Source organism: Thalassophryne amazonica, chromosome 2 (assembly GCF_902500255.1).
Source record: "Thalassophryne amazonica chromosome 2, fThaAma1.1, whole genome shotgun sequence".
Classification (NCBI taxonomy): Eukaryota; Metazoa; Chordata; class Actinopteri; order Batrachoidiformes; family Batrachoididae; genus Thalassophryne; species Thalassophryne amazonica.
Genome location: NC_047104.1, coordinates 20,019,783 through 20,045,220, shown reverse-complemented (window position 1 = coordinate 20,045,220; position 25,438 = coordinate 20,019,783). Strand labels below are relative to the sequence as shown.

At 42.5% G+C, this 25,438-nt stretch overlaps 1 protein-coding gene across 1 annotated transcript in view; it reads left to right on the top strand.

The window, feature by feature from the left end:
• The window catches only part of vps35 (VPS35 retromer complex component), an 85,044-nt gene that overhangs the window by 34,816 nt on the left and 24,790 nt on the right, over positions 1-25,438 (top strand). The window lies entirely within an intron of this gene.

The following is a 25,438-nucleotide window of genomic DNA, read 5'->3' as shown; positions in this document are numbered from 1 at the left end:
CACTCAAAGTGCTTTACAATTATGCTTCACATTCACCCATTCACACAAACACTCGCACGTCAGTGTCAGGGTGCTGCTATGCATGGTGCTCATTACACACCAGGAGCAACTTTGGGATTAAGGACCTTGCCCAAGGGCCCTTAGTGTTTTTCAGGTCAGGCTTGAGTTTGAACTGAGGAGCCTCTGGTCTCAAGCACAATGCCTATCCACTAGACCATTACCTCCCCTGTAAAGAAAACTTTATTTGTATACTCATGTCCACAAGGAGGTGACATGCAGAAAAATTGTGAGTGAGTGAGCGAGCGAGCACTCTGCCAGGGCTGCCCTTATCACCAATCCCGTTTGTGATCTTCAAGGACGGTATTTCAAGGCACAGTCAGGAACTGGAGGTTGTCCAGTTTGGTGACCTCAGACTTTCATGTCTACTTTTTGCAGATGATGTGGTTCTGTTGGCTTCAGATAGTGACACATGATGTGCACTGAGCAGCTTTGATGCCAAGTGTGAAGTGACTGGGATGATGATCAGCAACTTCAAATTTGACAAAGTGGTCCTCTGTCAGAAAACAATGTCCCTTCTGGGTCAGGGGAGAATTATAGCTCCAAGTGGAGAAGTTCAACTATCTTGCAGTCTTGTTCATGAGTAGGGTTGGGTATCGGAAACCGGTTATTTTCTAGTATCATTAAGAAATTATTCGATCCACCGACATCATTAGCCTTTTTGCTTAATGATTCCCGTATCGATCCTTCAGAGCGGCCGTTGTTTTGAGGGTGTTTGTCAGGAAAATGATCATTTCTCTATGTTGATTACAAACCCCGCAGCGGGTCTGCTTTTGCAGCGCGACTCCACTTTGAAACTTGAGCCAATGAAGCAATGCTTCAATCCGCTGCTTCGTTGGTTCTTTGATTCGCTGCTCCTCAGAAGCGGCAAGTCTGCTTCTTAACCCCTCTCAAAGACATTTATATATATCAATCATGAGTCACTTTTGTGTGGATTAAAGTCACTAACTGGGACTCGTCTTGTTCAGGGCTGTGACAACTCCGCAGATTTGCGGGATTCCGCGGATTTCATCATGGGCGGGGTGGGGGGTGGTGTTAATGTTGTACTCTTTAATCGTGATCGTTACTGAGTTTTTAAAATGCTTGTCGCAAAGCGTTCTTTTTTACGACATCATGCAAGTTTTATAAGTCCGCGGACACTGATCTGTGTGTTACAGATACATATCAGTTTCCTTGGATCCGCGGAGATTCGCTGAGGAAAAATGCTACTCAAAGCCTGGCTGTTACGACAGTTGTCGTAAAGCGGGACTGGTTGGTTGCTGTGGTGACACTGTGGCTCCTGTGCGAAGCTTAGCTAAAAATAGCATGTGGACATCGCACACTTTTAGAACTTTCAAGTTTTTAAAAGAAGAATTTTGCAGCATGTCTGTGTCATGGAGCGACATCAGACAGAGCGAAGATGGCAAGAAAGACTGTTTGAAAAAGTGTGATAGGGACAAGAATCCGTGGAATTGTTGCTGGCTTCATGAACACATTTGAAAGATAAACGGGAAAAGTGAACTGGTAAGAATTTTTTTCTCTCTGGAAAATAAACATTGTGCTGTTCAAACAGGATTTCAGAAAAGATTATGTGCCTTTTTTCTTTCATTAATCTAGACTTTCTTTTATTGAAAAAAAGGCTACATGAATTTACACAACAATATAAATTAGTTTTTATTAATGTAGACTTTTTCATGGGAAAAAAGACACTGTGGCTTTGAGTGGATTTACAGGAATTTACACAAGAATGTGTGGCTTTTTTACTATAAGGTATGTTATTGATATTTTAGCCTGATTTTTTTAAAATATTCTGCAATCTTTAGCTGTGGTTTTGGACATGGTTTAACAGTCTTTTCAGTCTTCATGAATTTCATGTAGTTTAATTTTTCTGAGTTAATGCATAATTTGGTTTACAATTAAAAGGAAAATCATTCCAGGTCCTACTTCCACGTCGTATTCTGTTATTTCAACATGATCATTGATGGTTCAAATGAAAGATTGACTCTAGGATCATTTAAATATGCACTAATTTTGAGATTTGTTCGTCCAGGAGATGTTGAAAATGTATCTGTAGATGAAAATTTAATTTGGTTGCCGGGGCCCCACAAGGCCCTAGACCTCAGCTCCCCAGGGGGTGCACCCCCCAGTCCCCCTGCGAATTGTCCTTGGATTTTACAATTTTCATTTCACAGCCCTGCTTGTTGCAGTCAAGAAACGAGAATTGTCCCCCATTTCGTTGGTACAGCTCCAACCGCTGCGCCGCTCTCTGCCGAGACAGAGTCCGGTCGGAATTAATAACTTCAAAGCAAATTGCCACTTTAAATAAAATGACATCTCCTTTCCAAACACTGTAATACAGACAAACTACAATCGAATAAAATGCTTTTTTCCTCCCAAAAAGAGACATCCTGCATTCTTTGAGTTACAGCCTGACGTGCAGCAGCCGGCTGAGCTCAGCTCAGGTATGGAGTGACATTCATGCCATTAATGTGTGAAAAGAAATGCTTTTGACAATCTACAGATTTTGTTTATTTCTATTTATGTACAGAGATCAAAGATCCATCATGTAGAGTTTATTTATGTCCAGCGTTTAAGGATCATGTGACCAGTATCATATTTATTTACTTTAAGACTCAGTAAAATGTTGTTGACATAGAAAACCTGTAAAGCCTACTTTCAGTACACAGAATATTCACAAGAGGTATCAATAAGGGAATCAGTAAGGGATCAAATTGATAAATGGAATCAGTACCCATCCCTATTCATGAGTGGGGGTAACTTGGAGCATTAGATTGATAAACTGATTGCTGCAGTATCTCAGGTTTTATGGGTGCTGTTCCAGACCGTCATGGTGAAGGAGCTGAGCCTGAAGCTGAGACTCTGGATCTAGCAGTCTATTTATGCTCCTGCCCTCACCTACAGTCATCAACTTTGGGTAATGACCAAAAGAATAAGGTTGTGGACACCATCAGTGGAATTGAGGTTGCTTTGTTGGGTATCTGGGCTTACACTCATTGACAGGATGAGAAGCTCTACTATTCACAAGTAACTCAGAGTAGAGCCGCTGCTTCTTTACATTGAAAGTTGCCAGCTGAGGTCATTCAGGCATCTGGTGAGGATGCCCCTTGGTGCTTTCCCTTGGGAGGTCTTCCAGTCGTGTCCAACTGGGAGGACCCTGAACCCAGGGAGGACCCTGGAAATGCTTGAGAAATATTTCTCAGCTGGCATGGGAACACCTTGAAATCCCCCAGATAGAGTTACAGGACTTGCTTGGGGATAGGCAAGTGTGGGATGAGCTGTTTGGTCTACTGCCGCTGCAACCTGGACCTGAACAGACTGCAGAAAATTAATGAATGAATATTTATACTGTTTATACTGTTTTAACCGGTCTAGACTGATACAAAAACAATGTCGCCTGCATACATTAAGCATTGAGTTATTTTAGATCTCAGATTAATTTTCATTTTAGCACGGTGGTGGATCATTTTAAGGGTTTGCAGAGCTGTGGGCTGAGAACATTTCCCTGTCTCACTCTGTACACAACAAAAACTGTGTTGAGCCTGAACTCGTGTCCATACTACAAGTTGCTTCATGCATGCTTTTGACAATGCCATAAAATTTGTTAGCTCTTCCTTCTTTAAAAGTCTGTATGATAACTGTTTCTCCACATGTTGTCAAAGCCTTTTCCAAATTCTAAAAAAGTGTGCAAATCTTTTTCTTATTCTGTGAATTTATATCCATCATCATTTCCAAAACAAATGTGATCAATGTATTTTTCTCTTCCTTGGCTGTGCAGTTTGTATCATTCAGCAAAGGTAAAGGGTCTGTTGTTAACATCACCACTAAACATTTTCGCAGGTCAAATGGTCATCCCCTGTAGTTCCCGGGTACCGCTTCAGAACCAGTTTTATGCAGGGCCTTCATAATGCTTGCTGTCCATGGCTTTGGACACATAGCCAACTAGAAAATGTGATTCGGTAGTTTGATGTATATATCTAATACCTTACTGTTATTTCCTGGACACACTTACTTCTAGGGCCAGAGAAAAAAATTGATAGTAGCAATATCGCAAAAAAAAAGGTAGAACTCTACTAGTGTATACTAAGGTATATCTAAATATGGAAAAAAAAAAGAGTAGAATAGAAGAGTAGAATAGGTTGAAAAACTCTCCCTACCCACCCAAGCGGCTCAAGAAAATGGACATAATGTGTATAAGTGATATTTACACAATAAGGGTAGTAAACAGCATATACAAGAAATATAGACACTACATAATATTATAGGAGTTAGCTTCTAGTAACTCCCTTCGGCTGCTCCCTTGTTTGCACTTGGTGTCGCCACAGCAAATCCAAGGTGGATCTGCATGTTGAATTGGCACAGGTTTTACACCGGATGCCCTTCCTGACGCAACTCCACATTACATGGAGAAATGTGGCAGGGGTAGGATTTGAACCCGGAGCCTTCTGAACTGAAACCAAGCGCATTAACCACTTGGCCACCACCCCTGCGGGGAGTTAGCTTCTAAAACCTAAATATTCATACAGGAGAAGGTTGTAGTATATGCATACCTAGTCCGTTTTCTAGTAGTAAAATTAAATTATAGCTAGTAGGCTAAGTTATAAATATGGTTATTTTATTATAGAAACAGAAGCTATGATGTATTTATCTAAAGTTCACCCTGCTAGTTTACTATAGAAAGACAAAATACATATTATATATGCTATCTAATGGAAACCCCAAACTTAGATACTATATGTTGATATCTATTAAAGAACCCATAAACTGAAGAATCATTAAAAATCTACACCATGTAAAATATAAATCATAAAAATAAGCTATCTATAGCTAGACGAGCTACCGTTAAATTAGCTGTTAATAATCCAACTGTACCTTGCGAGCCAACAAGGTTGAACAAAGCCGGTAACTAGCGTATAAAGTACAATAGCGTAGTTTAACACTACAATACCGGTATTAACAAATACATATAACAACAAAAGTGTGTATTAATGTTGGCTTCCCAAACAGAACAGAACCGACTATATTGTTAGCTATAATAAATGGTGCTGCAGGTGGCTAGATAAGCTAATGTTAGCTGTTAGTTGTACCCCACTCCTCCATTTTTATCACTAATATAATAATATTAAAAAAGAACAAGAAAAAGTTAAAGCATGCTGAAATCTACATGGAGACATGACAACATCCAACCCATAAGCCACGACCAAATTCATAATATTACCACCACTGTGCATGGGGTCACGAACAAACTAGTGAAACCCAAATGTATTGAGAACAGATTAAAAACTCTTTTCATAAAGGATCAGGAGAATCATTAAAATGGATGTTAAAACAACAATTAATTAAAACTCTATCAGCATAGGTGCTTAAATCTGAAATACAGTTGTATGCCAAAGTTTGGGCACACATGATAATTTTCATGATTTTCCTTTATAAATCATTGGTTGTCTCGATCAGAAATTTCAGTTAAATATATCATATAGCAGACAAACACAGTGATATTTGAGAAGTGAAATGAAGTTTCTAGTATTTACAGAAAGTGTGCAATAATTATTTAATCCAAATTGGGCAGGTGCATACATTTGGGCACCCTTGTCATTTTATTGATTTGAATACACTTAGCACTAATTATTGGAACACAAAATTGGTTTGATAAGCTCATTGACCCTTGACCTCCTTACACAGGTGAATCCAATCACGAGAAAGGGTATTTAAGGTGGCCATTTAGAAATGTTTCCCCTCTTTGCATCTCTTCTAATGAATGGCAAACACCTAAACACCTCTCAAATGACCTGAAAACAAAGATTGTTCAACATCATGGTTTAGGGGAAGGATACAAAAAGCTATCTCAGAGATTTCAGCTGTCAGTTTCCACTGTGAGGAAATGGAAGACCGCAGGCACAGTACTAGTTAAGTACCGAAAAAAAATCTCAGATAAGCTGAAGCGAAGGATGGTGGGAACAGTCATAGTCAACCCACAGACTTGTCCAAAGACCTACAACATGATCTTGCTGCAGATAGTGTCTCTGTGCATCGTTCAACTGTACAGCGCACTTTGCACAAAGAGATGCTGTATGATTCTGTATTGCAGAGGAAGCCTTTTTCTGCGTACACACCACAAACAGTCGCTTGAGGTATGCTAAAGCACATTTGGACAAGCCAACTTCATTTTGGAATAAGGTGCTGTGGACTGATGAAACTAAAATTGAGTTATTTGGAGATAACAAGGGGTGGTATGCATGGCTGAAAAAGAACACAGCATTCCAAGAAAAACGCTTGCTACCTACAGTGAAATTTGGACACTAGTAAATGAGCAAAATCTTGGTTCCAAACCAACAAAATTAATGCCTTGCAGATGTGAAGAAATCATGAAAAACTGTGGTTATACAACTAAATACTAGTTTAGTGATTCACAGGATTGCTAAAAAAGCAGTTTGAACATAATAGTTTTGAGTTTGTAGCGTCAACAGCAGATGCTACTATTATTGTGAACACCCCCTTTTCTACTTTTTTTTTTACTAATAGCCCAATTTCATAGCCTTAAGAATGCGCATATCATGAATGCTTGGTCTTGTTGGATTTGTGAGAATCTACTGAATCTACTGGTACCTTGTTTCCCATGTAACAATAAGAAATATACTCAAAACCTGGATTAATGTTTTTAGTCAGATAGCACTACTATTATTCTGAACACTACTGTACATATAACCAGGAGTTAAATATATCATATAGCAGACAAATACACTGACATTTGAGAAGTAAAATTAAGTTTCTAGTATTTACAGAAAGTATGCAATAATTATTTGAACAAAATTAGGCAGGTGCATAAATTTGGGCACCCTTGCCATTTTATTGATTTGAATACATTTGGCACTAATTATTAGAACACAAAATTGGTTTGGTAAGCTCACTGACCCTTGACGACCTTACACAGGTGAATCCTATCATGAGAAAGGGTATTTAAGGTGGCCATTTGGAAATGTTTCCCTCTTTGCATCTCTTCTGCTGAGTGACAACATGGGAGCCTCTAAACAACTCTCAAATGACCTGAAAACAAAGATTGTTCAACATCATGGTTTAGGGGAAGGATACAAAATGCTATCTCAGAGATTTCAGCTGTCACTTTCTACTGTGAGGAACATAGTGAGGAAATGGAAGACCACAGGCACAGTACTAGTTAAGGCTCGAACAATCTCAGATAAGGTTAAGCGAAGCATGGTGAGAACAGTCATAGTCAACCCACAACATGATCTTGCTGCAGATAGTGTCTCTGTGTAACGTTCAACTACACAGAGCACTTTGCACAAGGCGATGCACAAGGAGATGCATGGCTGAAAAAAAAATACAGCATTCCAAGATAAACACTTGCTACCTATAGTGAAATTTGGAGGTGGTTCTATTGTACTGTGTGGCCAGTGCATGTACTGGGAATCTTGTTAAAGTTGAGGGTCACATGGATTCCAGTCAATATCAGCAGATTATTGAGAACAATGTTCATGAAAACTTTCCTTTTTGCTAAAGCTTATAGTTAGGGCTGGATCAGGTGACCCTGAACCATCCCTTAGTTATGCTGCTATAGACTTAGACTGCTGGAGGGTTCCCATGATGCACTGTTTCTTTCTCTTTTTGCTCTGTATGCACCACTCTGCATTTAATCATTAGTGATCGATCTCTGCTCCCCTCCACAGCATGTCTTTTTCCTGGTTCTCTCCCTCAGCCCCAACCAGTCCCAGCAGAAGACTGCCCCTCCCTGAGCCTGGTTCTGCTGGAGGTTTCTTCCTGTTAAAAGGGAGTTTTTCCTTCCCACTGTAGCCAAGTGCTTGCTCACAGGGGGTCGTTTTGACCGTTGGGGTTTTACATAATTATTGTATGGCCTTGCCTTACAATATAAAGCACCTTGGGACAACTGTTTGTTGTGATTTGGCGCTATATAAAAAAAAATTGATTGATTGATTGATTGATGAATCAGTGACAAAGTTGAAGTTGCGCCGGGGCTGGATCTTTCAACAAGACAACGACCCTTAAACACTGCTCAAAATCTATTAAGGCATTCATGTGGAGGAACAGTACAACGTTCTGGATGGCCATCTCATCCCCAGACCTGAATATTATTGAAAATCGTGGTGTATTTTAAGCAGGCTGTCCCTGCTCAGAAAACCAACAAAACCTGAGATGTTTGTAAAGCCGAATGGTCAAAAATACAACAACCAGGGACCAGTCTCTCTTAGAAGCTATAGGAAGCGTTTAGAGCTGTTTTACTGCAAAAGGAGAAACTACTACATATTGATGTATTTATTTATTTATTTTTTTGGGGGGGTGCCCAAATTTATGCACCTTCCTAGTGTGCTTAAGAATTATTGCAGCACCTTTGTCTAAATCCTATAAACTCTTTCATGTCTCAAATACCGCTGTGTTTGTTATATTGATATGTTTAACTGAAATTGCTGATCCAAACAACCAATGATTTATAAAGGAACATCATGGAAATCATCAGGGGTGCCCAAACTTTTACATACAACTGTAAAATCTGTAAATTCATCCGAGACTTTACCATAAGGCTCAGGAGACTGATGCAGTACCAGCTGAAATAATGTTATCACCTGTTTTGTAATCAGAACTTTTACCCAAATTAAAGAACCTAAAAGCAGTGATTCAAAACACTGAAATTTAGACTAAAATCCCACTGATATATCAGCACCACCCTTCCACCTGATCTCTCTTCCCAGGCAGCACGACTGTTTAAAAATCCAGGAGGTGACACCCTTGAAGGAAAGAAAGCACCAGGGTTCAGCCGAGTTTCACATAAACCGCTCTGCCCATGATACTACGTATTGCCAAGGTCACAAGAGTACAAATCAGCCGTATTACTTTGTCACTGTATATAAGCCCCCTGGCCCATACTCTGAATTCTTAGATGAATTTGGTGAGTTTTCTCTAACTTGTCAACCAGTGCAGATAACGTTGTGATTATTGGTTACGTCAACATTCATATAAATAAGCCTTCTGATCCCCTCTGCAAATCATTTATGGAAATTATGGATGTATTAGGATTCCAGCAATGCATTCAGGATTTGATGGACATTAGTGGAAATACCCTGGATTTGGTTCGTGCATGCGGTATTGCTGTCACAAATATTGACATCATGCCTCTTGTATCAACCTTATTGCGGCGCTTGGGTGTGTAACGATACACAAAAATCACGGTTTGATATGTACCTCAGTTTTGAGGTCATGTTTTGGTTCATTTTTGGTACAGTATGGGAACAAAATGCAAAGCCAACCATTTGTTGTAACATTATACAAACAGGAAAATAAAAGAATTGCAAAAGTGCTGCCTAGTAATAAGTTAAATAAAATGTTCTCAAACAACAAATATGTCAATTGCTAGTCAGTTGATTTCCTGAAAGCTGCACTCCTCATGTGGTGTGAATTCTCACACACACACACACACACACACACATACACACACACACACACACACACACAGTGTAAATATAAGGTCTTATCTGTGTGTTTTAGTGAAAAAAGTCGCTTTGCGGCACTTTGCGCCGTCAGATTAGTTAGCGGAGTGGAGCCTTCTCCCTCCCTCCTTCCCCACCGGTTCTCTGTCTTGGCGCAACAAGTCAAAAAGTCACAACGCCTCAATAACGTCTCATTTACCACTGCCTCCAGGCGATCCTGGCTGTACACGCGATGAGATCTCAAGAAAAAGTTATAAAATTACTCAGTTCTCCGTGTGGAGCAGAGACACCGTGTGTGCGCGCTGGATGACATGCGTGTAACACTTCAGGGAAAAAGCATTTACAGTACGTATTTAATTAAAAGTTTAAAAGAAATCTTTCTGTGGAAGTCTTTCTGTGTAAATATCTCATGTTACAACATGGAGACCAGTGGCTTATAGACAAGTGTGATTTATTTATGTACAATTTCTTTTTTCTTTTAAAAATTGGTGGGTGCAGCTAATATTCAGGTGCGCTCTGTAGTCCAGAAATTATGGTAAATACACGCAACGCAAACTCACCCGTGCACAGCCTTGTACCGAACCGAACGTCCCGTACCGAAATGGTTCATTACAAATACATGTATCGTTACACCCTTAGCAGCGACACATCAACTCCTCAACCACGACTGAACTCGAAGCTAAAGTGCCTGATATCTTAACTTCACATTTGGCAAATGCCCAATCAGTAGACAGTCTTGTGGACAGTTTAAACTCAGTGCTCAAAACTACATTTGACATGATTGCTCCACCTATATTACCCCCCCCCCCCCCCAAAAAAAAAAAAACAAAAACAAAAAACTGTCAGCTTGGTTCAGTGATTACTTGCGTGACCTCAAGCATAAGGCTAGATTTCTAGAACAAAAATGGCATAGTTCACAATTAGAAGTATTCCACCTCGTGTGGCATGATGCAATCTTAGACTATAAGCATGCACTACTGGCTACAAAGCAGGCCTATTACTCTGATTTGATCAACAAAAACAAACATAACTCAAAGTTCTTGTTCAACACGTGGCAACACTTATTCATGAAAACTACCTGTAATTCGCTCTCCTTTTATGGCACATGAATTCTTTGATTACTTTGAGAAGAAAATAGATGACATTAGGTTAAACTTAACCCAGCTTCTACACCCTGCTAATTGAGGTGGGTGCCATCACTGAGGTATTACTTTGATTAAATTTAATTTAATAATTTGATGTTATCTCACTAAGTGTGCTAACAAAACTTGTAACATCTACTACAAGATCCTGCTTAATCGATCCTATACCAACAAAACTGTTTAAGGACCTGTGGCCCACTCTTGGGCAGACTGTGCTATTACTTTGATTAAATTTAATTTAATAATTTGATATTATCTCACTAAGTGTGCTAACAAAACTTGTAACATCTACTACAAGATCCTGCTTAATCGATCCTATACCAAAAAAACTGTTTAAGGACCTGTGGCCCACTCTTGGGCTGACTGTGCTGGAAATTATTAATCTATCATTACCTCTGGATCTGTTCCTAAATGTTTCCAATCTGTAGTGATTAAACTATTACTTAAGAAATCTAATCTTGACCCAAGTATATTGAAAAAGTATAGGCTGATATCAAATCTATCATTTTGCTCTAAAATTCTGTTAAAGGTGGCTTCACAGCAGCTTGTGGACCACCTTACTGAGAATAATCTTTTTGAGCCACTGCAGTCTGCTTTTAGAAAATATCGTTCCATAGAGATAGCTCTCACTAAAGTGGTGAATGAACTTCTGCTTGCAGTGGACTCGGAAACCACTATGGTTCTTGTGCTGTTTGATCTTCATGCTGCGTTTGACACCATTGATCATCATATTCTACTCGATAGGCTGGAGAATCATTTCGGGATTACTGGGAATGCCTTTGCATGTTTGACATCATTCCTGAGCAGTCGTTCTCACTGTGTTTTGTACAACAACACTACCTCTGACCTTAGTGACATGAAATTTGGGGTTCCACAGGGCTCCGTCTTAGGCCCCTTGCTTTTCTCCCTTTATTTAGACCCCTTGGGCATATATTGCAGTGTTTTGGGATTACCTTTCATTGCTATGCTGATGATACTCAGTTATACATGCCGATAACTGCTGGTAATCTCATCCACATAAAATCATTAGAAGATTGCCTTGCATCAGTCAAAAGCTGGATGTCTTCTTGGTCCAGTGAGACATCAGCATCAATTTGACCATCTAACGCTTAGCCTAGGCTCGTGTGACATACATCACACTGACAAAGTGATGAGCCTTTGGGTAATTTTTGAGCCTACATTGTCCTTTGACATCCACATTAGCGATATTATGAGGTCTGCTTTCTTCCACCTGCAAAATATAGGGAAGATTTGTCCCATCCTGTCTATGGCTGATGCTAAGACCCTGGTTCATGCATTTGTTTCTTCTAGATTGGACTACTGCAATGTTCTATTTTCTGGTTTACCACAGTCCAGCATTACGGGTCTCCAGTTGGTTCAAAATGCTGCTGCCAGACTTTTGACAGGAAGCAGAAAGTTTGACCATATTACACCCATTTTTGCATCTCTTCACTGGCTTCCTGTCCCTGTGAGATCAGAAATTTTATTCACGGACTAGCAACCCCCTACTTAACTGACCTAATTAAACCCTACGTACCGGTCCGGACTCTGCCTTTTCAGTGTGCAGGCCTACTTTTGTGTCCCTAGGTTGAATAAAAAGTCTGTGGGTCATAGAGCTTTCTCTTATCTTGCACCTGCTTTGTGGAATGATCTTCCTGCATCAATAAAACAGGGTTTATTCTAGCGTGCAGTTGTACCCCTTTTGTGCAGTTATAAATTGAAAATGCACGGTTGTAAATTCCAAATTTGTGCAATTGTAAATACTAAATTTTTACAGATTTTTTTCACATTTTGTTTAATTTTCCAAAATTTCCATGATGAAAAGAGTTGATAATGTTAATATTGAACCACAACAGAAGTCACTGATCACTCAACAACAATGTATTTTTATTTTCATTAAATTTACAATGTAATTCAAACATACTTATTATTTATTAATAACTTAGATAATATTACTTCTAACTACTTCATACTATACATTGTAAACCATGCAATTGTTATTTATTACTTAAACAGTTAGGATTATCACCCATTATTGCTTCTGACATTATAAACCTCAATGAGCAAAAGAAGCAAAAACTGTCATAATCTATGGCCGGCCCAGGGGTCATACCAGAAGTACAAGATCATAAACCTCAAGTTACAACAACACAAACCTAAAGTAAAGTTAACTTAAGTATGGCTAGCATAGTAACATTTAAACCAATGTTCAAGTAAGTGCAACTCATTGGCTGTCTTATGTGTCTTTGGTAAGAGTCATATCAACATTAACCTTAGGGCTTGTGCAGTTGTAAAAAATCCTTAGAATAAATCCTGCAATAAAACAGTGAGATTCTGTTGAGACTTTCAAGTCCAGACTTAAGACGCACTTATTTTCACTTTCATATGGCTACCATACTGGCATAGTACGGTACTATGCTTTATATGCTTTTAAATTAATTTTATTAGTAAACAGAGCGGGTCACAGCCTCAACTTTATCTAAAGTCAGTGTCTTTTAGTAAAGCTTAGGTCTAGTGGCCGGCGATCACCTTAGTATTTCTTCTGTTTTTGTTATTTAATGTTGACAAATTATACTGTATTTGTTGTCTTTCTGCCGCCTCTCTATTTGAGGTGCGGCTCCATCCAGACGTACGAGTGGGTGTCTTCTTCTTCAAGCCTCCCATCCTGTACAACAGCATGGACTCCCAAAATTTCCTGTACACTTGTATTTTCAGTTGTGCCAGTTGCATGGCCCAGGCAGAGGGTCACTCCTTTGAGTCTGGTGTGGTTGAGGTTTTTGTCTCAGATCATCAGAGGGAGTTTTTCCTTACCTCTGTCACCTGTGTGCTTGCTCTAGGGGTTGGTAAGGTTAGACCTTACTTGTATGAAGTGCCTTGAAGCAACTTTGTTGTCATTGGGTGCTATATAAATGAAATAAATTGAAGTGAAATTGAATGAACATGTCCAGTTTATGATCCAACACCAGATCATTGATCAGAGGTAATTTGTTGGACAGTGACATTTGTTTCTCCTAGTCCAATCTAGGACAAACAAATGCATGAATCATGGTCTCAGCATCAGTCATAGACCAGATGAGATGCGTCTTTGCTATATTTCGCAGGTGGATCTTAAAGTAATGTTGCTGTTGTTATGTTAAATGGAATACTGCTGTCAGTTGAGGAAATCAGTTTTACAGAAGTCTGATTCTTCCATCTGAGCGTTTTAAATGCTGGTGTCTACGTCACTTTGTATTTTTTTTGTTGTTTTTTCTCCTCCTTTTAAGGCATCTATCACTCACCTCATACAAATTAAAGTTTAACCCTCTGGAGTGTGTTGATACTCCCACATGTAAAAAGACACATGACCTAATTAAGCTTATGTAGCACACAATCTGTTGGGAAAGTGTAGTGACACGGATCCACAACAGGGGGGCGTAAATGAACGGACAATGAAACATTAAATATAACAATTTAATGTTGTGAAAATGTGCACAACGGAATACAGATGCTGCTTTTAGATAAGTCGATTAAATAACAGGTGACGTGTGGGCAGGCTTGAGGATAGGAGACGCCTGTCCAGAGAAGAGCCGGGCCCCACATGATTTCCACTGCCAACGGAGACCTGCAACACACCGGAGCCGCCAAGTCCTGAGTCCCCAGGTGGCCACTGCCTCCAGCTGTCAGATCGGGTACTGCTGGCAGGAAGCACAAACAGGTTATGTGGGTGTGCGAACACCCAGCAACAGTCAGCAAACTCACAGTTCCTTCCTGAGGGAAAAGTCCTCCACTCCCAGGTAGCAGGAAAACAGAGTACATGCAGTGCCTACTGTAACACTTAAGAAATTTAGGAGTGGAATCGCCAACTCCTCCAAATTCCCACTAACCAGCTCCAAGCTGTAAGTTAACAGAAGGTTACGACTGCAAAGAGTTCAGAATCAGATACGTGCGTACGGCACAAACGGCTGAGAGATTACCTGTCGGGTAAGCTGATTTCTCGGCAGGGATGTGATGTCACTGCCAGGCTTTTATGGAGGATGGCCCACACAATAGGACCCCCCTCCCCCTCAACGGGCACCTCCTGGCACCCGACCAGGCTTGTCGGGATGTCGGTTGTAGAAGTCGGCCAGGAGGGCCGGATCCAGGATGAAGCTCCTCTTCACCCAGGAGTGCTCTTCGGGTCCGTAACCCTCCCAGTCCACGAGATACTGGAACCCCAGCCTTTCACGGACATCCAGGTGCCTGCGAACTGTACACGCTGCTCCCCCGTCGATATCCGGGCATGGAGGAGGCGCCGGTCGGGGTGCAGAGGGATGAGGGTGGTGAGGCTTGATTCTGGAAACGTGGAATACCGGGTGGATCCGCAGTGAAGCTGGCAGCCTTCAGCTTCACTGCAGCAGGGCTGAGGACCTTGATGATGGGAAATGGTCCGATGTAGCGGTCCTTGAGCTTCTGGGATAGACCTGGAGCGGATGTCCTAGTGGAAAGCCACACCTCCTGCCCGGGCTGGTATGCAGGGGCCAGGGTACGCTGGCGGTCTGCATGGTCCTTGGCCCTCGCCCGGGCCTTCAGCAGGGCAGAGCAGGCAGTGCGCCACACCCAACGGCACCTCCTGAGATGGGCCTGGACCGAGGGGGCCCCGACCTCTCCCTCCACGACTGGGAAACAATGGGGGCTTGTACCCCAAACACACCTCGAACGGGGAGAGGCCGGTCGCCGATGATATCTGGCTGTTGTGTGCGTACTCGATCCAGGCCGCCTTGGAGAACCGGTCCGCTATCGTCAGAATGGCGGTCATACCCTGGGACGCACGGAGACCAGTGACAAACTCCAGGTCTATGTGGGACCAGGGGCGATGAGTCCCCGTTCCTTTTTATGGACTGCCTTGCCCCTGGCGCAGGTGGTGCAGGCCTGGACGTATTCCCAGACGTCGGCTTCCATCGACGCCCACCAGAAGTGCTGCCGGACCACTGCCACGGTTTTTCGCACCCCTGGGTGGCAGGAGAGCTTGGAACTGTGACAGAAGTCCAAGACTGCAGCTCTGGCCTCTGGTGGGACGTACAGCTTGTTCTTAGGTCCATCTCCGGGGTCCGGGTGTCGTGTCAGGGCCTCCTGGACGGTCTTCTCCACGTCCCAGGTGAAGGTTGCGACGACAGTGGACTCGGGGATGATGCTGTCAGGTGGATCCGACAGCTCTGTCTTGACTTCCTCTTCATGCACCTGGGACAATGCATCGGACCGTTGGTTTTTGGTCCCGGGGCGATACGTGATTTGGAAGTCAAAACGGCCGAAGAACAATGACCAGCAGGCTTGCCTGGGGTTCAGACGCTCACACTTCTCGCTTTTCACAAACAACCGGTTCTCCAATAACCGCTGCAGGACTTGACGTACATGCTTCACATGAGTCTCAGGATCTGGGGAGAAGATGAGAATATCGTCTAGGTATACGAAGACGAACCGATGCAGGAAGTCCCGCAAGACATCATTAACCAAGGCTTGGAACGTCGCGGGCGCATTGGTGAGGCCGAACGGCATGACCAGGTACTCAAAGTGACCTAACGGGGTGTTAAATGCCGTCTTCCACTCGTCTCCCTTCCGGATCCGAACAAGGTGATATGCATTCCTAAGATCCAACTTTGTGAAAATTTGGGCTTCATGCAAGGGCGTGAACGCTGAATCTAACAGAGGCAGTGGGTATCGGTTGCGAACCGTAATGTCGTTCAGCCCTCTGTAGTCAATGCATGGACGGAGTCTGCCGTCTTTCTTGCCCACAAAAAAGAAACCAGCACCCATCGGGGAGGTGGAGTTCCAGATCAACCCGGCAGCTAAAGAGTCCCGGATGTAGGTCTCCATTGATTCGCGCTCAGGACGTGAGAGGTTGTACAGCCTGCTGGACGGGTACTCAATGCCCGGGATCAAATCGATGGCACAATCATACGGACAGTGCGGGGGCAGTGTGAATGCCAGATCTTTGCTGAAGACGTCAGCAAGATCGTGGTACTCGGCTGGCACCGCCGCAAGGTTGGGGGGGACTTGAACCTCCTCTTTAGCGGTCACACCGGGGGAACCGAGGATCCTAAACACTCCCGGTGGCAGGTTTCGCTCCATTGAGCCACAACCCCAGACGGCCAATCAATCCGGGGATTGTGTTTTATCATCCATGGATAACCCAAAATTACTCGGGAGGTAGAAGGTGTTACAAAAAACACAATCTCCTCCCTGTGTTTCCAGACACAACCAATGTTACGGGCTGTGTCTGGTGTGTGATTAGTGGAAGAGGGGTGCCATCTAGTGCCTGTACCTTCAATGGTGAAGGGAGGGAGCCCTACTTCCTTTGCCCATCTGCTGTCCAGCAGATTCCCTTCCGAACCCGTGTCCACAAGTGTTGGGGCGTGAAGGGTTAAATCCCCACTTAGGATCGTGACTGGGATTCGTGCAGATTTGCGTGCACTCCCCGCGTGTGTGTTGTGATCCACCCTTAGCCCAGTCTCTAAGGGCGAGTGTTGTTGTTTGGACCGTTTGGGGCAGTTTTTCTGCGTGTGCTCGGTTGAGCTGCAGTGAAAACACTCCCCACGGGCCAGCCTCCTTTGTCTCTGATCTGATTTTCTTTTGGCCCTGCTCGTTTCCCTAGCAACGTCAGCAGGGGGAGCTATTGTCACGTGGAGTGCCCTGGCTTTGGAGCGTGGGGAATACGGCTCCCTTTCGGACCCGGAAGGAAGAGGGACGGCTCGTGCCTGACCACGCCCTACGTCTCGCTCCCGTTGGCGTTCTGCTAATCGGTTGTCTAACCGTATTACCAGGTCGATAAGCCCGTCTAAATCCCGCGGCTCGTCCTTGGCCACCAGGTGCTCCTTAAGGACCAGAGACAGTCCGTTTACAAAGGCGGCGCGGATCACAACAGTATTCCAGCCGGCTCTCGCTGCCACGATGCGGAAGTCGACTGCATACTCCGCCGCGCTCCGACACCCCTGTCTTATCGACAGCAGCACACGTGAAGCGGTCTCGCCTCTATTAGGGTGATCGAACACCTGTCTGAACTCCCTCACAAACTCAGTGTTTGCTGATAGAAGCCGTGAGTTCTTTTCCCAGAGCGCCGTAGCCCAGGCGCGTGTCTCACCTCGAAGTAAATTTCTAACATAAGCCACCCGGCTGGAATCCGATGCGTACATGACGGGACGCTGTGCAAAGACGAGCGAACACTGCATCAAGAAGTCTGCGCACGTCTTGACACAGCCTCCGTACGGTTCCTGAGGGCTTATGTATGCTTCAGGGGACGGGGGGGGGGGGGGGGGGTTGGGGGGTGTTCGTTGAATGACCACTGGAATGTCTGTATTGGGCACCAGGTCAGCAGGAGGAGGTGCTGCAACTGCGCCCTGCGCGCGCGCTTCCACCTGCGCGGTGAGAGCCTCCATCCTCTGATTGAGTATAACGTTCTGCTCGGTTACTCGAGCAGTGAAGGTGGTTAAGATCTGCTGCAGCTCATCTAACGCGCCTCCTCCTGGTGCCTGTGCACCTTGCGTTTCCGTTGATTGTTCAATCGATGGTTGACGCCCCTCGTGATCCATGACGTATGGCCGAGAAATCCTGTTGGGAAAGTGTAGTGACACGGACCCACAACAGGGGGGCGTAAATGAACGGACAATGAAAATGCCAAAATATAACAATTTAATGTTGTGAAAATGTGCACAACGGAATACAGATGCTGCTTTTAGGTAAGTCAATTAAATCACAGGTGACGTGTGGGCAGGCTCGAGGATAGGAGACGCCTGTCCAGAGAAGAGCCGGGCCCCACACAATTTCCATTGCCAACGGAGATTTGCAACACACCGGAGCCGCCAAGTCCTGAGTCCCCATGTGGCCACTGCCTCCAGCTGTCAGATCGGGTACTGCTGGCAGGAAGCACAAACAAGTTATGTGGGTGTGCGAACACCCAGCAACAGTCAGCAAACTCAGTTCCTTCCTGAGGGAAAAGTCCTCCACTCCCAGGTAGCAGGAAAACAGAGTATGTGCAGTGCCTACTGTAACACTTAAGAAATTTAGGAGTGGAATCGCCAACTCCTCCAAATTCCCACTAACCAGCTCCAAGCTGGAAGTTAACAGAAGGTTACGACTGCAAAGAGTTCAGAATCAGATACGTGCGTACGGCACAGAAACAGCTGAGAGATTACCTGTTGGGTAAGCTGATTTCTCGGCAGGGATGTGATGTCACTGCCAGGCTTTTATGGAGGATGGTGATGATGAATGATGGGTGACAGCTGTCAGCTCCGTGCTCCTGGTGGGCGACTGCTCCCTCTGGTGCCTGAAGCCCGCCTTCAGGAAGGGCGCCCTCTGGTGTTGGGCCAGCATTACCTCCTCTTCTGGCGGCCCACACAACACAATCCGCTCCACTCTGATTGTCTGTTTGAATCCGTCTTGAACATGTGGAATTCAACCTCCACACCAGTTTTTAAATTTTGTTATTAGGCCAAGTATAACTTGAATTATGTTTCATAATTTGCGCAAGTTTTTGGGGGGGGAGGGGGGGGATAATATTCTCATATTCGCTCCGCATTTTTGCAGACACCTGCCGCAAAAACGACTCTTCCTCATTCAGGGATTCCTCATATGAGATAGAAACGTACTTTTTTTTGCTGAAAGGTTTTCGAGCCAGCCATCGGCCATCTTTGTACTCCTCATAGAAGCTGTGTGATGACATGCGCAATGTGAGTGTCCAATCGGAATTGGTTCACCGTCACATGGTTTTCCAAAAGCCAATCGTAGGGCAGATTTTTATTTAGATTCACGTGAAAAGCCAAAGATCGTTTTCTGGAGTGATCTGTTACTAGTTGGCCCATTTGAATAGCCCCCTGGGTGCTCCAATGAGTACATACTATTAGTACATACTCGGTGCGCCCTGCACCATTACGCACAGCGATCAGTGAAAGCAGGAGCAGACGGAGAGCCTCTGATGACAATCTCACGTGCTCAAACAAAGAGTGTGTAACTATCAGGATTGGTCCACTAGTTTGCATGTGAATGTTACTGGATAACTCTGTTGCTTTCTCTGCGTAAAGCACCATTTACCATATCAGTGGACAACAAAACGTATAGACCATTTTCTATATATTGTTCAAAATGTGCATTTGTGTTTGTCTGAACGTTTCTGTTGTACAGTCTTTCACACAAGACCTCAAATTACCTTTATAAAGTGTCAAAACAGTTGTTTATTATAGTTTGCTGTGTGTTTTGAATAAATGTGTGTGGAAAAATATTTTTCGCTTTATTTTTTTCCTTGCCTATTTTTGATTGTAAACCTTTATTACACTTATAAAACACAACAAAAACATATATATTCTGAAAGCACAGGTTGTCCTGAAAAAAGAGACATAAAACTTGATTGTGGGATGCAGGGAGAGCTGTTAACAGCAATAATAAAAATTTATGCCAGGCGAGTGAACTGTCCAAAAAATGCCCTCGGACCCCAGAGGGTTAATACAACCCCTGGCAATAATTATGGAATCACCGGCCTCGGAGGATGTTCATTCAGTTGTTTAATTTTGTAGAAAAAAGCAGATCACAGACAGGACACAAAACTAAAGTCATATCAAATGGCAACTTTCTGGCTTTAAGAAACGATATAAGAAATCAAGAAAAAAAAATTGTGGCAGTCAGTAACGGTTACTTTTTTAGACCAAGCAGAGGGAAAAAAAATATGGACTCACTCAATTCTGAGGAATAAATTATGGAATCACCCTGTAAATTTTCATCCCCAAAACTAACACCTGCATCAAATCAGATCTGCTCATTAGTCTGCATCTAAAAAGGAGTGATCACACCTTGGAGAGCTGTTGCACCAAGTTGACTGACATGAATCATGGCTCCAACACGAGAGATGTCAATTGAAACAAAGGAGAGGATTATCAAACTCTTAAAAGAGAGTAAATCATCACGCAATGTTGCAAAAGATGTTGGTTGTTCGAAGTCAGCTGTGTCTAAACTCTGGACCAGATACAAACAACATGGGAAGGTTGTTAAAGGCAAACATACGGGTAGACCAAGGAAGACATCAAAGCGTCAAGACAGAAAACTTAAAGCAATATGTCTCAAAATTTGAAAATGCACAACAAAACAAATGGGGAACGAATGGGAGGAAACTGGAGTCGTCTGTGACCGAACTGTAAGAAACCGCCTAAAGGAAATGGGATTTACATACAGAAAAGCTAAACGAAAGCCATCATTAACACCTAAACTGAAAAAAACAAGGTTACAATGGGCTATTTCCTGCTTTTAAACTCAGATAAAACTGAAGTTATTGTACTTGGCCTCACAAATCTTAGAAACATGGTGTCTAACCACATCCTTACTCTGGATGGCATTACCCTGACCTCTAGTAATACTGTGAGACATCTTGGAGTCATTTTTGATCAGGATATGTCATTCAATGCGCATATTAAACAAATATGTAGGACTGCTTTTTTGCATTTGCGCAATATCTCTAAAATTACAAAGGTCTTGTCTCAGAGTGATGCTGAAAAACTAATTCATGCATTTATTTCCTCTAGGCTGGACTATTGTAATTCATTATTATCAGGTTGTCCTAAAAGTTCCCTGAAAAGCCTTCAGTTAATTCAATTCAATTCAATCAATTTTTTTATATAGCGCCAAATCACAACAAACAGTTGCCCCAAGGCGCTTTATATTGTAAGGCAAGGCCATACAATAATTATGTAAAACCCCAACGGTCAAAACGACCCCCTGTGAGCAAGCACTTGGCTACAGTGGGAAGGAAAAACTCCCTTTTAACAGGAAGAAACCTCCAGCAGAACCAGGCTCAGGGAGGGGCAGTCTTCTGCTGGGACTGGTTGGGGCTGAGGGAGAGAACCAGGAAAAAGACATGCTGTGGAGGGGAGCAGAGATCAATCACTAATGATTAAATGCAGAGTGGTGCATACAGAGCAAAAAGAGAAAGAAACAGTGCATCATGGGAACCCCCCAGCAGTCTACGTCTATAGCAGCATAACTAAGGGATGGTTCAGGGTCACCTGATCCAGCCCTAACTATAAGCTTTAGCAAAAAAGGAAAGTTTTAAGCCTAATCTTAAAAGTAGAGAGGGTGTCTGTCTCCCTGATCTGAATTGGGAGCTGGTTCCACAGGAGAGGAGCCTGAAAGCTGAAGGCTCTGCCTCCCATTCTACTCTTACAAACCCTAGGAACTACAAGTAAGCCTGCAGTCTGAGAGCGAAGCGCTCTATTGGGGTGATATGGTACTACGAGGTCCCTAAGATAAGATGGGACCTGATTATTCAAAACCTTATAAGTAAGAAGAAGAATTTTAAATTCTGTTCTAGAATTAACAGGAAGCCAATGAAGAGAGGCCAATATGGGTGAGATATGCTCTCTCCTTCTAGTCCCCCGTCAGTACTCTAGCTGCAGCATTTTGAATTAACTGAAGGCTTTTTAGGGAACTTTTAGGACAACCTGATAATAATGAATTACAATAGTCCAGCCTAGAGGAAATAAATGCATGAATTAGTTTTTCAGCATCACTCTGAGACAAGACCTTTCTGATTTTAGAGATATTGCGTAAATGCAAAAAAGCAGTCCTACATTTTTGTTTAATATGCGCTTTGAATGACATATCCTGATCAAAAATGACTCCAAGATTTCTCACAGTATTACTAGAGGTCAGGGTAATGCCATCCAGAGTAAGGATCTGGTTAGACACCATGTTTCTAAGATTTGTGGGGCCAAGTACAATAACTTCAGTTTTATCTGAGTTTAAAAGCAGGAAATTAGAGGTCATCCATGTCTTTATGTCTGTAAGACAATCCTGCAGTTTAGCTAATTGGTGTGTGTCCTCTGGCTTCATGGATAGATAAAGCTGGGTATCATCTGCGTAACAATGAAAATTTAAGCAATACCGTCTAATAATACTGCCTAAGGGAAGCATGTATAAAGTGAATAAAATTGGTCCTAGCACAGAACCTTGTGGAACTCCATAATTAACTTTAGTCTCTGAAGAAGATTCCCCATTTACATGAACAAATTGTAATCTATTAGACAAATATGATTCAAACCACCGCAGCGCAGTGCCTTTAATACCTATGGCATGCTCTAATCTCTGTAATAAAATTTTATGGTCAACAGTATCAAAAGCAGCACTGAGGTCTAACAGAACAAGCACAGAGATGAGTCCACTGTCCGAGGCCATAAGAAGATCATTTGTAACCTTCACTAATGCTGTTTCTGTACTATGATGAATTCTAAAACCTGACTGAAACTCTTCAAATAGACCGTTCCTCTGCAGATGATCAGTTAGCTGTTTTACAACTACCCTTTCAAGAATTTTTGAGAGAAAAGGAAGGTTGGAGATTGGCCTATAATTAGCTAATATAGCTGGGTCAAGTGATGGCTTTTTAAGTAATGGTTTAATTGCTGCCACCTTAAAAGCCTGTGGTACATAGCCAACTAACAGAGATAGATTGATCATATTTAAGATCGAAGCATTAAATAATGGTAGGGCTTCCTTGAGCAGCCTGGTAGGAATGGGGTCTAATACACATGTTGATGGTTTGGATGAAGTAACTAATGAAAATAACTCAGACAGAACAATCGGAGAGAAAGAGTCTAACCAAATACCGGCATCACTGAAAGCAGCCAAAGATAACGATACGTCTTTGGGATGGTTATGAGTAATTTTTTCTCTAATAGTTAATTCAAAATGCTGCAGCTAAAGTACTGACAGGGACTAGAAGGAGAGAGCATATCTCACCCATATTGGCCTCTCTTCATTGGCTTCCTGTTAATTCTAGAATAGAATTTAAAATTATTCTTCTTACTTATAAGGTTTTTAATAATCAGGTCCCATCTTATCTTAGGGACCTCATAGTACCATATCTCCCCAATAGAGCGCTTCGCTCTCAGACTGCAGGCTTACTTGTAGTTCCTAGGGTTTGTAAGAGTAGAATGGGAGGCAGAGCCTTCAGCTTTCAGGCTCCTCTCCTGTGGAACCAGCTCCCGATTCAGATCAGGGAGACAGACACCCTCTCTACTTTTAAGATTAGGCTTAAAACTTTCCTTTTTGCTAAAGCTTATAGTTAGGGCTGGATCAGGTTACCCTGAACCATCCCTTAGTTATGCTGCTATAGACTTAGACTGCTGGGGGGTTCTCATGATGCACTGAGTGTTTCTTTCTCTTTTTGCTCTGTATGCACCACTCTGCATTTAATCATTAGTGATTGATCTCTGCTCTCTTCCACAGCATGTCTTTTTCCTGGTTCTCTCCCTCAGCCCCAACCAGTCCCAGCAGAAGACTGCCCCTCCCTGAGCCTGGTTCTGCTGGAGGTTTCTTCCTGTTAAAAGGGAGTTTTTCCTTCCCACTGTCGCCAAGTGCTTGCTCACAGGGGGTCGTTTTCACCGTTGGGGTTTTTCCGTAATTATTGTATGGTCTTGCCTTACAATATAAAGTGCCTTGGGGCAGCTGTTTGTTGTGATTTGGCGCTATATAAATAAAGTTGATTTGATTTGATTTTGATTAAGGAAAAGCAATCGTGGACTGTGGATGACTGGATGAAAGTCATATTCAGTGATGAATCTCGAATCTGCATTGGGCAAGGTGATGATGCTGGAACTTTTGTTTGGTGCCGTTCCAATGAGATTTATAAAGATGACTGCCTGAAGAGAACATGTAAATTTCCACAGTCATTGATGATATGGGGCTGCATGTCAGGTAAAGGCACTGGGGAGATGGCTGTCATTACATCATCAATAAATGCACAAGTTTACGTTAATATTTTGGACACTTTTCTTATCCCATCAATTGAAAGGTTGTTTGGGGATGATATCATTTTTCAAGATGATAATGCATCTTGCCATAGAGCAAAAACTGTGAAAACATTCCTTGCAAAAAGACACACAGGGTCAATGTCATGGTCTGCAAATAGTCCGGATCTTAATCCAATTGAAAATCTTTGGTGGAAGTTGAAGAAAATGGTCCATGACAAGGCTCCAACCTGCAAAGCTGATCTGGCAACAGCAATCAGAGAACGTTTGAGCCAGATTGGTGAACAGTACTGTTTGTAAGTCCATGCCTCAGACTACAAGCTGTTATAAAAGCCAGAGGTGGTGCAACAAAATACTACTGATGTGTTGGAGCGTTCTTTTGTTTTTCATGATTCCATAATTTTTTCCTCAGAATTGAGTGATTCTATATTTTTTTTCCCTCTGCTTGGTCTAAAAAAGTAACCGTTACTGACTGCCACAATTTTTTTTTCCTGATTTCTTATAGTGTTTCTTAAAGCCAGAAAGTTGCCATTTGAAATGACTTTAGTTTTGTGTCATGTCTGTGATCTGCTTTTTTTCTACAAAATTAAACAACTGAATGAACATCCTCCGAGGCCAGTGATTCCATAATTTTTTGCCAGGGGTTGTATATTTATAATTTTAGTTTTTTTTTTTTTTTTTACATACATACTATTATTATTATCATCATCAGTATTATTATTTCATTTTATTATTCTGTTTTGTCATTAGATTTTTAAATGGACCACAATGGAAATAAGTGTTCTCACTTTCTTGTGTCATCCATGTATTTTTAATGTATTTACAGTTTAATATTATGGACTTACATTGAACTTCCTAAATAAAATCACACTTGCATGCAAGCTTTTAATCAATCAATCAATCAACTTTTTTCTTGTATAGCGCCAAATCACAACAAACAGTTGCCCCAAGGCGCTCCACATTGCAAGGCAAGGCCATACAATAATTATGAAACACAGTCTACGTCTAAAGCAACATAACCAAGGGATGGTCCAGGGTCACCCGATCC